At 49.7% G+C, this 17,674-nt stretch overlaps 1 protein-coding gene across 4 annotated transcripts in view; it reads right to left on the bottom strand.

Annotated features, from left to right (window-relative positions):
* Positions 1-17,674, bottom strand: part of RXRA (retinoid X receptor alpha) — a 175,965-nt gene that overhangs the window by 73,952 nt on the left and 84,339 nt on the right. Inside the window, exon 1 of one of the 4 annotated variants that reach the window (XM_066580232.1) lies at positions 993-1,141. The exons of the other annotated variants lie outside the window; for them this stretch is intronic. The gene's annotated coding sequence lies outside the window, so the exon portion shown is untranslated. Of the gene's footprint in view, positions 1-992; positions 1,142-17,674 lie in introns of those variants that run through there. 4 annotated transcript variants of the gene reach the window in all.

Raw genomic sequence — 17,674 nt, 5'->3', positions numbered from 1 at the left:
GGGTTTATAAGGTCCAAAACGAGGGCTGCCTCTCGATTCTGGACTTTTACGTAAGTGCGACTGAGAGGGCGCGCCAGGAGATTACAGGACACAACACAGGAGCGACCTGGAGCCAAACTAAACCAGAGCAACTCATCCAGACATTCAGGACTTTCACGCACGTTTGTCTGCGTCTACTCGTAGACCCTCCTGTGATGAAGATGCGGGGGTGCCATTAGGGAAAGGACGGATCTGCCACTTCGTGATGTTTGCCTACAGATAGGTGGAGCCAGACGTGTTTGGCAGCCGCTCATCTCCTCCGAGTCTCTGGACGTCTTTAGCTCCGTTATTAGCATTAATCGTTCTACATCAATGATAAAACACATTTATGACTCAGAGTTGTGGATGAACTACAAGTCTCAGAACGCTATTACTGGTATATTGCGCTATCAATAGGACACAACTACACCAGTGCACACATCAGTAAGAGGTGACACATTGTGACGAGCCCCTCTCCCGCTGTCATGTGACCGAGTCTGCAACTACTCCCAGGAAACTCTTCCTGATACATTGTTCCCCAGACGCGGTGATCATGTGACAACTACGACAAGCCAACGTCTGTGCCTCGCTCCAGACAACGAGCAACTAACAGCCTCCACGTCTCTGGTGGGACTACAAGTCTCAGCATGCTACTAAAACATCACACTGGACATTGTGTAACAGAGCCGCTCTTCTCTGCCACGATCCCAAGGTTCCACTGGACTGCCTTACATTTCCATCTACATGGTCAGACATTAGAGGAAAGTCCAAAGAATGTGCCGCTGACACCCCAACAACAGGTCGCCCCTGGACTTGGCCTACATCACCCCACACAACGCAGGTCGGGGTGCGCACTCACTGTCAGCAAGCCCAGCACCTGCTTGATATGAGGCGTCCTCCCCTACAGACGGACTAATGGTGTCATCAGCACAAATTCATGCCGTGTCTATGGGCAGAGAGGTGACAGCACTTACCCAGGGTCACCCAGAGGTGCAGGCTCCGCGGGGTTAAACCACAACTCCCTGTTAGAGCGAGAGAAGCCGCTCTCTGACCCGGGGTCAATTCCAGCAGCGCAGGCAGGGGTTAAACCCAACAGCTGATGGCTATATAGTGTGCAGGTTCCTGTAGATGTGACAAGAGGAATCAGATAAGTTCCCAGCCAAGCCCAGCCAAGGACCTCCCACACTCCAAACATCTGCAGATTACCCAGCCGCTCATTAGAGGAGATCTGCCCCCTGCAAACAGCACCCGGCTAACCCCTTCACTGCCACCAGGAAACGGCACCCGGCTAACCCCTTCACTGCCACCAGGAAACGGCACCCGGCTAACCCCTTCACTGCCACCAGGAAACGGCATCCAAGCAACCACAACACAGCAGCCTTAAAGGGGCAGCCACTATAAAACAGCACCTAGTTAACCCTATTCCTATCCCTATCACTGCCGCGACAACTTGGCTCACCCTTTGTTTGCTGATGAATAGGCATACGCAGCTGCACCCACCTCCGTGTATGTATTACATAGCAGATCTGCCCGTTATTGCCCGGCTCTTCAGAATCTAATTGTTCTGCTGGCGGTATAATACAGTATGTGTGACATACAAAGGACCCGGCTCAGAGAATAATGTGCAGACTGGGGATGTAAAGCTTTCCAGGGTTGTAACATTGTGTCTCCGAAGTGACTTGCTGGAAGCTGCAGAATGTTACATTGTGATACAAAGGGAGAGAATGCAAGAATATTACGCCTGGAAACAACTTACTGACAGCGGCTATTAACGGACGCCGGCTATTAACGGACGCTTTGGACTTTTCCTCCTTCAGGTAACAGTTGAGTCACTCCCACACAGGACGCTTTTTATCGCGGCGCCCCAAACGCCGCCATTGATTTCAGTGGGGCTTCGCGGACCAGGATATATTTATACAACTGTTTCTATAGCCAAACCGATAATTTGGCAAGTGCGACGCCGACTCCCGCAGGTTCATCTCATCCATGAGACGCCTTCCAATATGGCGGGCTTTTTTATCGTAAAATGGCTTTTAGTTTCTATGAAGAAGTCGGGGGGCACTTTAGGGCCTACGATGAGCCACCAGGCACCTCCTGTTGTCCCATAATGCACCACTGTACCTACCCCTACCTCCATACTCCTTGTATGGGTACTATGGACCCTTCTGCTAGTCTTGTCGCAGACCCCCAATCAGGGTTCTCCATAGAAAGTGTAAATGGCCTCTCCGAAAAACGTTAGTGGCTCAGCTACGAAAACTTTCTTAAACATGAACAGAGAACAGCCAAAAAGTCAGGTGCCAATAACTAATCTCGGGTCGCACGGCCCTGGATGTTACAGGGGATGGCCAAGACTTTACAACCCATAACCTATGCTCAGGATAGTGCATCAGTAGTTGTTCGGTAGGGGTCGGTCACTTGGGATCCCCGCCTTGAGCGGTTTGCCAGGCAAGCAGTCAGTGCAGATAATGCTGGAAGCAAGAGTGCTGTCAACACTGCAGCAGCCCGGGCTGGTTTTGCATTAAATTCAGTGGGAGCTGTGCCTGCATTACCAACCCAGGCCACTGCATTATGGACAGTGCTGTCTGCTGCCAGAACTGTCCGCACTGACAGCAGGCCTGGTGAATAGCTCATCAGTGGGAATCCTGAGCGGCGGACCTTGCCAATCAATTATAAAACAACTTGAGGATGGTTCTTCAGTAAAAGTCTTGTAGGAAAGCTGCCTAGCAACAGGTGGCGCTGCAGATGCATTATATCATCTATCATTTGCATACCAAATTTCCCATGGAGCACTGCATGGTCTCTAAGTCTCCTTACATATACGTGGCTCTCTCCACAAGGCTAAACAGTACCCATCACAGACCCCCAGAACAGCTGTCTGTAGAAGGGTATCTTTTCCTTCTGGTTTGGCTTAGATGATCCCTAGTCAAGTTTAAGTGTCTATTAGAAAGTTGGACATTGACTTGTAGAAAAGCTACCTTCTAACAGGTGGCGCTACCGAGGCATTGTAGCATCTCCTAACTTAGTCATTGCCAGAAGCCTATAGAACATATTAGTATAGGATAAAATGTACCGTGCTCGCACCTTCCTGCATGTTATGGGAGGACATCCACTTATCCGAGCGGCAGCCACAATGGCGGACGGGTGCAGCCTGGGAGAAAATAAGAGTCACAGACCGGGGGGAAATCTATACATTTAACATAGAAATGAAAAAGGGGAAATTGTCGGAGACGAGGCCTTTACTACATTTCTTGTGCGGGTTGTGCAATCCTGTCCAGGGCACGATGTTCAGGGACTATAGAAGATATCTGAAGAATGTAGCGCCAGCGAGGAGGAGGAGGAAGGGCGGCTTCAGCCTAATCAATAAAAGCACAACTCCTCCGAGGATGGAGACCCAGGATCCTCAGGGCTAACGAGAAGCAGATGACTGCAGCAATGGGGGACGGCGCTGGATAGATGGGAAGAACACAAGATGTCAGCAGCGGTGCAGAACGAGGCGTAAACCAGGGGGCGCACTCCAGATGTGCCAGAACTAAGGCGGTCTCTGCACAGGAGGCCTGACGGCACATGCTGGGCACTGTACGGGGCTTGGTGACCACCAATGTGACCCCTAATTACAGCTTCACAGGGGTTGGCCAGCAGCTCAACCTAACTTCCTATAGGCATTTCCATTTTGTTTCTTAGCAGTATTAAAATCACAGTAAGGGGAATAAACAAAAAAGAGCAGCCGTAAACTTACAGATTAAGGCCGTCTCCACACGGCGGTCGCGATTTTGCCGTGAGAAAATCGCATCTTTATTCACCGCGATTTTGTGAGAGTCAGCGATGCTTTTTTTTGTAAACTAATCTCGTACGGCATAGCTGCCGCCTGCGATACATTTGCGCGATCAATGGGACTTTGTAATGTTAAAATCGCATCACAACGCGCGTTCGTAACGTTGTGATATGATAAAAAGAAGCCTCCATAGAAATACATGGGAGAGAAAAAAAACGCACATCGCAGAAAGATGGCGCACGCCATGATTTTGTTTATCGCCTCAACATCGCAGGAGTGAAAACATCGCAGATGGAAAGGAAATCGCTGTAAATCATTGGTTACAGATTCTGCTTTTTTTTTTTTTACTATCGCAGCAGGCGAAAATCACACTATTTTCTCGCCTGTGTGGAGCCAACCGTAGGGCTTATTCACACGAGCGCGTATATGGAACGTTTTTACACCCAGCTGTAGATGTGCGACCATCTGAGACATTGGTTTCCAATGTATTCGTTCATATGGGCGATTATACGGTGCGTAAAAACGGTGACCGCTGAAAATAGATCATACATGACTGAAATACACGCCGACGCATATACGGTGGCCAAAAATACGCCAACTAGCTCCGGCCGTGATTGACAAAAAAAAGTCTTTTCTGGCGATTATACGCAGCGGACGTGCGAACGTAAATACATCTACGCTCGTGTGAATAAGCCCTTACTGATACAAAAGGGCAGGTATATACCCCACCTATCACCCAACATACAGACAGCCAAACAACGGAGCAGAGATCACTGACGAGCCACCACTCCCACCCCTTCCTTAGCGGTCCGTATGCTGGTTGATGAGTGGCGGACATACCTGCCCTGCGGTATCAGTAGATCAGGAAGCAGACGGACGCTTTCTGCTATTTTTTTAATCTGTTTATATTTCCCTTTTGTGATTTTTAGCGGTATTACGGCCGGTCTGTATCCGAGCCGCCAACTGCTGACCCCCTGCGATGTATTGTAGGGGCTTCCAGCACAGATTCTACAACCACACAACATCCGAGCTGCAGAAACTCTGCGCAGATGGCAAGATTTAATGAGTTTTGCAGAATTTGCTGCGGTTCTGGAAGTTGTACATGTACTTGCCTTTTTGTGCCGCGGCCGCGGGGTTCACACCGGCATAACTTTATGTTCAAACATTAACAGACACGGATTTCTAAGCAGATTCAGTGCGTTTCCACAGCGGAAACGTTTTAAAATTCGCTAGTTTCTATTTGCTTTTTTTGTTGCCGATTTTGCGCCCCCCATTGATCTCTATGGAGACGAGCCTCAGCAGATCCGCGCAATTTCCCCAATGTGAACAGACGAGCGGCAGATCTCAAAACCGCAGCATTTTATTCCAACTGTCAGTCTTTTCTGCACCAAGTGTCAAATCCCATTCACCTGCGTTATTCTGTAAACACTGTGGGGTTTCCACGAACGTCCCGCAGCGTTTACTGCCATCGGCCGAGCAGCGAGTCAACCATCATGGAAGCCAACGATCCAGCCGAGGACGAGGATGCCATGTCTGCTGTGTACTGGTTCTGGTGAAAACGGCTCCAAATCCGATAATCTAGCAGAGCGCTGGGTTCGTGCGTTCGCAGCATAAAGGCCCAAGTGGAGAGAAAGGGACTACAACTATACTGGATGGTGCAGCCGCCGTCACACAAGGTCCACAACATGACGGCAGTTTAGGGGTTACGGAACTCCGTATTTTGTTGATGCTTTTTTGATTTCTGGGGTTAAACTGTCTTTGCCCCCGGTGGGACGGAGTAGCTGCACCATCCTGTATCGCCAGTCCTCCGCCGCTGCCACCTACAATGGCCTCTTACATATCTGCACACTCCGAGAGAATACCCCTCTCCCTGACCTGCAGCTATCAATCAGCTCAGGAGCAGCAGGGGGCGCTCCGCTCTAGTGGAGTGTAATCAAATGCAATCAGTCTGAGCTGCCGCTTCCTATTGTATGCTATGTGGGTCCTGCCCTAATCTGCTGAGGGGCATCACTGAATCTGAGTTGGGGCATTCTCGCCATAGTTCGACAAGGACTACACGGCGCCTTTGGCGGCATGACATATACGGTTGGTCAATAGGGTCGTATTGAGACCCAACACAATCTGGCTTTTTGGTCACAAGTAATTCCGCCATCATGGACTCCAGCGCAGGGACACGTGACGGTGACTTGTCTGCAGCCTGTGTGCGATTCAGTGGTTGTCATACGACAGTTTTTTTTTTGGTTGTGCGACTTTTCTGAGATGCGGCACAAAGTACAATGGAGCCCTAGGCACGATGTCTACTGCCATATGGTGCCTAATATCCACCGTTACCCCCTCTCCCTCCTATGAAGCTGGACTCATATAGAGGTACAGTACTACAGCTCCATACAACCTTGTAGAGGTCGACTTAAAGGGGCTGTCCATTTACCAAACTACCCGGCTTCAACCGGGCCCCCTGTGCTAAAATAATAAAGTGAACGCAACTTACCCCTCCGGCAGGATCCAGCGCTGCAGCCCAGCATTAGTTGCGAAAGATGATGTCACAGAAAATCACGTGACTGCTGCAGCCAATAAGAGGCTGCGGCGGCACATTACTGAATTCCTGGCATCATGGAGCTCAGGATGTGCCCGCTGATGCCAGGAGAACGAGCGCTAACACTGCAGCCCCCCATTGGTCACAACAAACACCGGAGGGGTAAGTATACTTCACTTTATTATTTTAACACGGGGGCCTATTGAAGCGGGATTGTCCGGTAAGTGGACAACCCCTTTAAACCATTTTTGGGATAAACTTCTGTCCTGTGACAGGATAGGGGGGGGGTATAATTTCTGACCCACCGGTTGGGTTATTGGCAAACAAGATGGCTGCAGCCATCTCCTAACTACCTAATATACGCCGTGCGCTGCGCTCTCATTGGCCAGTGCTGATGGTCGTCTAACACATCCAATGCACTCACTGTGGGGAATTAGGTAGTCTGAAGTCTGCCTCCGCCATCTTGGATGGTTGAAAAAGCAACCCAGGACCAGCAGATCGGAGGTACGTCAGAGAAGAGCATCTGGAGGCAACACCCCTCTCCCCTTCCGGGGCGAGACAGAATGTTGTCCGGCAACCGGAGGGTCGCTTTAACATTTCCTAAATCTACTAGACTGAAACACATCAGATCTGATCAATTCCTAGGGCGGTCCGGGGTAATCAGGTGGAGGACACATGTATGCAAAATACGGCCGGCACATACAAATAATCCTACAGTCGGCCATTTGCATCCCTTAAAGGGGTTGTCCCGCGGCAGCAAGTGGGTCTATACACTTCTGTATGGCCATATTAATGCACTTTGTAATATACATTGTGCATTAATTATGAGCCATACAGAAGTTATAAAAAATTTTTTACTTACCTGCTCCGTTGCTGGCGTCCTCGTTCCCATGGAGCCGACTAATTTTCGCCCTCCGATGGCCAAATTAGCCGCGCTTGCGCAGTCCGGGTCTTCAGCAGTCTTCTATGGAGCCGCTCGTGCAGAATGCAGGCTCCGTGTAGCTCCGCCCCGTCACGTGCCGATTCCAGCCAATCAGGAGGCTGGAATCGGCAATGGACCGCACAGAAGAGCTGCGGTCCACGGAGGAAGAGGATCCTGGCGGCCATCTTCAGCGGTAAGTATTGAAGTCACCGGAGCGCGGGGATTAAGGTAAGCACTCCGGTAAGCTTTCTTTACCTCCCTGCATCGGGGTTGTCTCGCGCCGACCGGGGGGGGGGGGGGGGGGGGGGGGTTGAAAAAAAAAAAAAAACCGTTTCGACGCGGGACAACCCCTTTAAGGTATAGGATCGGCGCAGACGAGTCGTATTATAACAACTCCATGTGTTTTGTAAATGGTTCAAGGTATTAACTGCATGAAAGCGCCGCCATTCACCCAGGGGGGTGAAGATAAATGGAATAGATGGTGCCGAGTTGCACCATATATAAAGGAGGCGTGCAGAAGGTGGCGGCACATATTGTGCAACGCGCGGTTAATCCTTCCAAACCGTAGTTCCCCCGTCATCCTGTACCCCAGATCAGCAGCGCAGGCGGTCACCGACGGTGGTAACAGCGGGGTAATCTGTTGTGGCCACATAAGATCTGCCGGTGAATGTCCGGCTTTGTCTTCCTGTAGGAGGATTGTGCGTTCTGGTTACAGTATATACGCCAGGCAGCAATGAATATGTATAGAAAGTGAAGGGAGGGGGAAGCGGGGGGTTTGTATAAGAGACAGAAGTGATAGTTAATACCCGGAGCCGCCCGCCCTCCCCTCGCCCTCGCTCCCCTTCGCACAGTCCTGCAGGGAGGTTCACAAGTATACCAATTTCCGATCCCCCACTCCCTGTTACATTCCTATTTCAGGCTCCGGTCTGCAAACCTCATATAGATCCCGCTTCACGTGTAGACAGAAAGCTCTGCGAGACCCTCTGATGTAGAAATAACCCCCTCATCATCCTCCTTTATTTACGCCAAGCCATAGGGAATACTCAGGGCCTGCATGGCGTAAAAGTAATGGGGGGCACTTACTTATGCCAATACACTAGTCTACCAGAAAGATATGAAGCTGGTGACCATCCCATTTCTGTAAAAATGGCGCTGCTTTGGCGGCCACGACCTGAACCAAACTAGCGTCTGATTATTGTGGACGCCCGGCGGCAGATTTCCACCCCACGTCTACGATCGGCTTTACAAGGGACGTCCTACTACTTTCATATACAGGGAGAGGGGTTATACAAGTTCCATCCCCAACAGACGCGGACAAGTCCCAAAACTTCCGACCCTCCAGAAACTTTATTACACCAAGTCTCTTTCGCCTTTTTACCCCGATTTGTAACGCTAAAGCTGAAGGTAAAATATGCCTTGTTTCCAGTGACGGACTTGGCTGAGCGTCCCGCGATTCCTGTCCTCCTGGGCCGGAGCTGCAGACAACAATGTGGTTTCAATTAGCGATAATCTACATGGAAGAAAGAGAGAAATCTCGAGCAGCGCATTCGCCGCCGCCGGCCTTGTGAGCATCACTGACATCACAATCAGAGGTTAACCCCTGGAATCCATACGTGCAGTAACAGCTTCTCTCCTGGAGAGGTCAGTGTTGCAGCTGGCGTCTGCATGATTCGATATGGCGTGGAGAGGTGTGAACGAGGGCGAAACGGCAAATCTAGATCTAAATGGTCAAAAAAAATCCCGAGAAAGCGTCACGTGGCAGAGAGATTCAAAGGCGAGGTTCACGCGGCGGATGTGATGTGGAATGCGCGTCAAATTATGGGCAAATACGTGGCCCATTTAGATGAATGGAAATCCGTGCCGTAGATTATATCGTGCGCATTTCAAATCCACGTCGCGGGAAAATAATAAGTGACGTGTCATATCCTGACATGCAGGCAAATGTGTCCCACTGAACCGGGCTACATCCGCAGCAGCTCCGCCACAAACCTCGGCGGCGGACTATGAGGTGGATCCGCCTAAGTTATTTCCGATGCCGATTCTGCACACGCGCAACCAAATCTTTTATTTTCTGCTGGGGCTTCCAATGAGGGTGTGAACACCGCCGTACCATGACTAACAAAACCTCTCTATTCACGCTAGCGGCTTGGCTTCAGTTCCTAAAGGGATTTCTGAGACCCAAAAATCGCCATTTCTTAGACACTTCATGGTGCGTTCAAACATGGCGGATATGGTGCAAATATTCCAGTGGAAGGCCCCATGTCCACGGCGCGCGCTAGTTTTTTTTCACTGCAGACGGCCGGGTCGGATCCGGATGCAGAGACCAGCCCGACACTCACCTGCTCCCGCGGCTCCGGCTCTTTGATGTGCCGTCTGCCGGGCAGCTGGCGCATGCGCAGACCGGAGCCGGCAGCCAGGGTGGGACACAGAAATAGAGCATGCCGCGATTTGTTTTCTGCGCATGATTTCGCGCAAACAAATCGCGGCCGTCTGCCTAGGATTGCGTTTTCCAACGCAATCTTATGGCAGCTTCCACGGGCGGAAATTCTTTGGGAAATCCCGCCGTGGAATTTCCGCCCGTGTGCAGGGGGCCCATGTATGTATTCGCATGGCCGCGTTCTTTACAGCTGTTTTTTTGTAAAAAGCAGCATTATCATTTTTTTTTGCGTTTTTGGCAGTTATTGCTTTTCTATTCTTGAGCATTGCAAAAAAATATTAGATGAAATAGTGATGAAAGTATTGGCGACATACGGTAATGCTACGTCCATCTGGAACACGTCCGTGATACGGATCCGCATTAAGGGGGGGGGGGCTGCCATACGCTCGTCTGAAACCGGCCTAATGGTGCATTACGTAAATCTGACATGTACTCATCTTTGCAAAACGCTCTGCTTGTGGAATTATGGACAGGTGATCACCCCAAGGAAGTAGATGTGTGCCGACCCCCCCCCCCCCCCCCCCGCGCTGGCTGCGTACTCTGGTCTGGGGAGCATCCTGTCATTCGCATGTACCACGATATTCTTCAGTCTACACTTGCGCAGTGCATGAAGGGATAACCCCAAAGACTGCCATAGCTGCTGATGTACGCCAAGGCTCCCAGGGGTCTGTAATGTGCTTACCCATAAGGTACAGTAAGAACTCGGAGCTCTTGATAAGTTCAGTTCCTATTTAGAATCTGAATTGAAGTATGAAATATAAATCTGCTCAGGCGATGCGGAGGAGCGCCCTCTGCGCCCCGCGCACGGCTGCCAGGCCTCCGCCACTAATGGCATGGAAGTTTCCAAAATACGAGAGAGGAAGCGACTGGAAAGTGAGCCGGCGTGCATGTGCTTGTCTGTGTGTGTCTTAGACAGTCCCAAGATCAAAGCCTCAAGTTCCTTCTGCTCCTTTACATCACCACTTCTCCAGAGCCTGATTTATGTCTGCAGAGGGACTTCTAGCATGCAGCTCCCACCTGCGCACACAGCACATTCCTGCTGTTCTGCATGTCTCTGCCTGAGCGGCTGCTTCATACTTGGCTCAACCTGTGGCTTTCCAATAGCCAAGGAACTACAGATAACAGCATGTCTCCTACAAGCCAACGATGAATCACTTTAATACCAGAAGTCCTGTTCATTTATGTTAGAAAATTATTTGCAGGGTTTCAAGCATACAAAACAAATTTTCATAATTTCTTGCTTTTAGGTGTCCCCCTTCGTGTTGCTGGGGATAGTTCTGGACAGAATCAGTCTCCTTCCCCCTCTGGCAGCCGATAATGTAGCCTCCTCTTACTAGAGGCGTCTCCTCAGAATAACACCATGTACTGCAGAGACGGCTTCTCCTGACAGACAGGAAGCTAGTTCGATTGGTTGCCCTACAGTGAATGTGCACGTTGCTATATACCGGACACCAGGCGGCGCCACACTATGCTAGTGTCAGGACTCTGCACTGGAACCAACAGCATGGAAACTGCAAATATTGTTCTTTGCTTATGATCTATACAACGACTATGAGATTCAATGGTGGGACAGACCCTTTAAATAAATGTGGAGAAACAGGACGACAACATGACCAAGTCAGCGACTTCTGAAAGTGACAAAAATTTAAACTCCACCCACATGACTCCCTTATAAAAATAAATCTTGCTATTTGTATAGCGCCAACATATTCTGCAGCGCTTTCAGGTAAATTGTTTATTACCCCCCACCAAGCTGGGTTCTCATTTTACCGACCTCGGAAGGATGGAAGGCTGAGTCAACCTTGAGCCGGCTACCTGAACCAGGCTGGGATTGAACTTGCAACCTTCAGGTCATGAGTGAGAGCTCAGGACTGCATTTCTGCTGCCTTACCACTCCACACCACCTTATTACTTATGACCTCTGTGGCCCCAATGCAACCCCAAGGTCCGTTCACACGGCCTTCACTGCAGAGAATTCACCTCTGCAACCCGTGCAAAATCCACGCCTCTCTACTGCGGATCTGCATGTGGATTTAGCCCTGTCAATGGGCAAAACCCAATGTATGTATTTCTGCATTAAGAAGTGATGAGACTTTTTGAAATGGAAACCCGATCTTGTGAGTTGGTAACTATTTCTCCCAGTGACCGGGCTGAATTCGTGCCGGATCCACGGAGAAATCTGCAGATTCTAAGAGGCATAATTCAAGCAGTGAGTTCCTCCGTGTGAACATACTCCAGGCCGCTCTCAATCCTGCAGGTAGCTTTTCAGGTTTTGGTGTGGACTTCACAGCGGTTTTCGGTGTATCCTATGAGCTAATCCCGGCCCGTGTGATTACACCCTAAGCGGTCAAGCCCTTCCCGTCACCCTGAAGCATGGGTTTCATTACAGAATGGAGATAGTCAAAAAGCATTGCCCGCTGATCCAGAAGAAGGGGTGGCAGCAATGAGAATTTTGCCCATGTTGAATTGTCTATGACCCTCTATGTAAGCCTGAAGTTACATTGTAACACAAGCTGTGATGTCTTGTAACAAAGGCTTCAGTGTCACCATGATGTAACTGTCCCCAGGATTGGCAAAAATAATAATGTGGGCGGCAAATGTGGCACAACCAGTCCTCAAAGCCACCGTCACTAACATCTGCACTGTACCATACTCTGAAAGGGCATATTAACTAATTAGATCGTTAGTGATGCGACACAGGTGTCCAAGCCGTACGCAGGCGCCAAATCCAATCAGTGCCTGGTAGAAAATCAATATGCAACGGGCCCCAAAGCATCTGTTGTCCTCCGGGGCCGGACCGCCCATGTTACGGGAGGGCATACTATGCTACCATGTATGTCACTAATGGCCAGAACCACCTCCTTGGTCAACGCTAAGTGTAAGAGTGACTCTGGTTTAAGTTACTTTTTTCAAAACTTCCAAAGTAAGGTCACGTGACAAGTTTTCCGTGGATCAGCTTCAGTGGGAATCCACATTAAATGGGAAACTTCAGTGATCTGAGCGACTTTCAACAAGGCCGGGTCATCGGGGCTAGACTAGCCGGGGTCTCACTGCCAACTGCGGGGGTTTTCTCATGCAACGGTGTGAAGTATACCGAGAATTGTCTGATTGAGGAAAAATAGGGGTCCTGTGGATGGAAACCACACGCCCCCGAATGGGTCAGAAGAGGATGTCAGGAATCGTTCTGACTGACGCTGCACAATCAGGAGCAGCCGAATACAACACTGGTGTCTGAACACACAACTCATCATGCCTTAGCACGGATGGGCTATAACAGCGGACGGCCAGTTTCATTGCGGTGTTTGATAAACAGAAAGACGAGTCTCCAAGGAGCAAAAGAGCGCAAAACTTGCATCACTGAGCGGTGGAAAAACATCTGTCAGACGGATGCAGATTTCTGTTGCACGGTCCTGATGGCGGTCAGAATTTGCTACAAGCAGCATGAATCGATGACCCCTTCCTGTCAGCTGATCAGAACATGTCAGCACCGCCATCTAATCTGCAGCAACTACAAGAAGCTTCCTGTCCGCAGGGGCCGATATTCCTGCAGAACGAGTTCATCATCGAGTGGACTCTGCAACATAACGAATTGCTGCGGTTGTGAAGGCCAGCGGAGGTCGCCATTAGATGGGGTCTCTAATGGACATTCAGTGTATGGAGCCTGGAGGACCATTTACATAGAATTTCATGAGCAGAAGTCTCTGTGATTAATGAGTGCAATTATTAGCATTAGGTCTTATTGTGACTCATTTCCAGGTCTACAGGTCAAACTATTGTATGGACTTGCTTAAATAGCCGTTCCCTAATACACCCTTTATTTACACTGCTGCCAATATTCCGCTACCGGTCATTACGGAAATCCACGGGGAAGTGTAGATTCCCTGGGCAGCCGCAGTCATTCTGAGAACTCCTGACTGCACGGATGTCGATGTTGCCTTTCGCCTCCTGTTTAGTAACCTCTCTCTACTGTACCGCCCTTATCAGGACTTTCTGTACGGACGATGACGGCGCACTGATAATGTACAGTAAAACATTCCTACTACGCCGCCGGCTCCTCAATCAATAACCTTCAAACTTTGTTGTGTTTTTTTTGCACTTTTTACTAAATTCTGAAGACCAGACATAACAAGGATATAATGGTGACGGGAGGACGTCCAGCGCTGCGCTCCTTCCAATGAAAACCGAGCCTTCCTTAGATACATAATAACGCGAGAAAGATGGCGGACGCTTCGCGAGCAACTGTAGGTTACAAAACGAAAAAGGAAGCTGAGAGAAAAGCGGCGTCACAAAGAAAACGGATCCTCAGGGCTCATTCACAAGGGCGTATGCAGTCCGAGTCCGTGAAAACCGGAGCAGTGTTTGTGCCTGTTGCGTGCATTTTCGTTGGGTATGTGCCGTTATTTTACTCTTGTGTCATTAAGACCCGCCGGCCGGCCTACAGATTCGCACAACTCTGTGATAGTCGTTCAGAGAACGGAGGTGGAGCGCGCCAGAGATCTCCTCCGGCCGGCCGCCTCCATGCACTGCAAGCAGGCAAATATGACGGAATCTGCAATGGAAGCTCCGACAGAGATGGAAAGGGAGTCTTAAAAAGCAAAAATGGTGCACACGGCCCAAAAATCTATATAAAAAGATAGATTTAGAGCCACTTCCACACGGCAGCCGCGGTTTTTTCATGGCTGACGCTCGTGAACACCATATATGTATTTTTCTTCCATGGGGCAGGTCTTTAATAAGCGCCGTCTTCTGACTCCTCGCCGCGTACTACATTAGTTCTGCACACTCCCAGCCGCCGGACCGTAAGACGGTTTTCCAGTTCGCCCGCTAGGTGTACGCAGTCGTCCGGTTTGAGAGTGAAGTGCGCTGTTTGATGAATGCTTTACACTGCAGCGCCGGCGAGTCGCGCGGTCTGATGAAGTGGACGGCTGTGTTGCAGGAAATCGTTAAGTGCCAAGATTTTTAATATTCCTTTTCTTGTCCTGTGATGGAATGTAGATTAACCCCCATCACCCGGTGACACCGTGACAGAGAACAGCGCTGCGTTCAGAGACAGGGGGTTTTCGGTCCTTTCAAAAACACGAAGATCTTGAACGCTACATGTGAGCGCCGACGCCACGGACTAATGAGGACACAACAAACAAGTTTGTGTCGAGTCGAACTGACTCGTAATTTAGTTCTCACATGTGGTCAGCGCAATATCGCAGGCATAGGAGTCCTTCAATTGTCATCATCTGTCCAAACGGTGACCACAGCAGCACACACTCAGGTTGGCACCCAGCTTTCCCTGACCCCTGAATGGCAAATCTCTTTAGTTACTTCAGACTCTTGCTCTTTTTTTCTTATGTCTCGCAGTCATAAGAATCTGTTTTTCTGACTTCTAAAGAGGCTCCAACAAAAATGGGAATGCAGTACGGGGGTTAGTGATGAGGCTTCGAGGGCAAGATCAGGATCGCTGGCATTAAAGCGCAGAGGCATCTCTATCACATGAAGACCGATGCCGGCACAATATGGCATCTAAACGGCATACAGCATATATGGGAATGGAATTATGAGCCCCATCGATCTCCATTATCACGATTCTCTGATGTTAGAAGGATAAGTTTGCAGGAAAGATTCTTGTTTTTTACTGAGCTGAGATCCAGGCCACGAAACGGACTGCGACTTTAAGGCCGGGGGTCACAGCGGGCTGATCTTCCTCATTCTCGACGTTCCGCCAAACCCTAAAAACACATTAATGACCACGTGACTATGATGCAGCTTAAGGTGCTACCTCTTGGAAGGTCCAGTACTTTCCCTATAAGCCAATGTCAGTGTCGGACACAGACTTAGAGGGGCGCTGCCTTCCCATAGGTGGCGCTGCAAAGACATTGTACCATCTGATATTTGCATACCAAATTTCCCAGAAAGTATTGCATGGCTTATAAGTCTCCTTACACCTACTTGGCTTTCTACAAAGAAGAATCAATCCCCATCCCACTGGAATTAACCAATCTCTTCATGATTGTGGTTCAGAATGCCCACGTCTGTGAGCAGATCCATCCAGTGACCCACCGTAACTGCAGTAACATATCAACCCACTCATCCCTAGGCCGTCGGCTGTGGCATAAGATGCCAATGTCGCAGGTGGAGGTATAGCAATGCGGTTTCACTATACGATCCAGCAGGAGGGGTTGCAAAATATGCAATATTTAAGAATAAAGTGATGTAAGAGAATAATGATGCAACAAGTAAACAATGGGACTTATTGTAGATTTACGTGCGATAACTGTGGCTAACGGGACACCTTCTACACAATAAGGAACGGTATTAATAATGCAGCTCCAAGATCATGTTTGGAGATCAAAAAGACAAATCACGCAGTGCGTCTAGCAAAAGGTTCACAACTACTTCCCATGAAATACCAGATCGAGAACGCAAGGCAGGTAAACTCCGATACAAATGTGTCTGAGGTAGCAGGCTCAGCGCCCATCAGTATGGTGACGTTACTCAACTCCTGATACTGTCAGAGTTATTCGAAGGCTTGCTAAGGTGTCTGTTCCTATTCAGAAAACAGGTCTGCTAACTATCCAGCCTCTAATGGTTTTATTGAGGCCGGCCTCACTTACAAGTCATTGCAGATGAACTCTCGGATATCCTCTACTGATGTCATTGATGTTGGTCGGCTCTTCTCTGCTTGGAGCTTCAGAATCCTCCTACAACAGCAGCTTCAAGCACAGATCAGTTTAACTCCCCTTTTGCCTTGCTTGGGTTCATTCTCCTCCTGGTGTAGCGCTGACTCCACTGCAGTTTTCCACAGTCTCCAGCAGCATCTCCGATCACTCACTGAATCCCTGCACTCTGCTTGTGGAGCAGCAAAAATTTCTTATACGCCTCCAGCATCGGCCAACTGATTCTGTATTAGGAAGCCGGCTCAACTCCGCTGCAGCAGAATCAGGTGCAGATTTTGGTGCACGCAACAATTTGGCGCAGTTTACGGTCTGTTGTCAGAGCAACCTTTTTAAGCTTTAGGGCAGCCATTTATACCCACAAATTGGCTCATCACGTCATGCGCAGGGGACTGGAGGATAGGATATCATGTCATCGACTGCCACCATTGGTCAGATGACAGCTGCAGCGATGCGTATGCACTTACAAGTCTTCGGTGCAGTCGCAGATGTGATTGTACTAAGGATGAGGACTTCCCCACCGTTCCCATAACCCGCAATTCTGTATAAACTCCGTTCACAAGTTCCTCACTTTATCAGCGCTGTACGGGACAGGAGAGACACACAGGGTAGTGAACACCCCTTCCAGCTCTCCTTTGTTTTTCCGCAGACAGTCCTTATTGACGGGTCTGGCTGTAGCGCCAGAGAGGCGTTCGCATTACCGGATCTAGAAGTAAAAGCTTTTTGCAGAACGGTTGCGGAGAAACAAGTAGCTGCATTAACCGGCCTTGTGATGAAGCGTCTTCACCCACGCAGCTTTACCAGCTGTCTCACACGGCCTGCACCTTCCGCAGCTCACAATAGTCACATCACCAGTTACACAAGGCCTTGCACATCATTGGAGACCAGGAGCCACGACACCAGAGCGGGTGAAGGAAGGTCTCCCTGTAGAGCACCGTGCCGATAAATAAAACTATCCAGATGGCGGCACTACAGGTCATTCACATCTGAGTACAACCCGGACAGCAATGTGGTGAAATCACAATCCCTGAACCTTTCAAAGAATGGAGAGAAGCCCAACGCCTGTGGCGGAACAGTGGCACATATGCACTTTGAGCCATGCCTCTAGCCACCCAGTCTAGTGCCCCTGTGCAGGGCATGCAACCCGCCATAGTCTCATCACTGCTTCTAGCGGTGCCTGACAGAGCCCACACTGTAGTGCCCGGAGCCCGTATGGCTCTGGATTAAGGGCTCACTTCAGCCAATGATTGGCTTTTAGCAGTCACATGTCTAGTTGTGGAGGCTTCATTGCTGCTGGAGTAGGACGCAGAGAGCAGCAGAGGGTCGC

The sequence above is a fragment of the Eleutherodactylus coqui genome, chromosome 10 (assembly GCF_035609145.1).
Source record: "Eleutherodactylus coqui strain aEleCoq1 chromosome 10, aEleCoq1.hap1, whole genome shotgun sequence".
Classification (NCBI taxonomy): Eukaryota; Metazoa; Chordata; class Amphibia; order Anura; family Eleutherodactylidae; genus Eleutherodactylus; species Eleutherodactylus coqui.
Note: the sequence above shows the minus strand (reverse complement) of the source record. Positions and strands in the feature narration are given on the sequence as shown.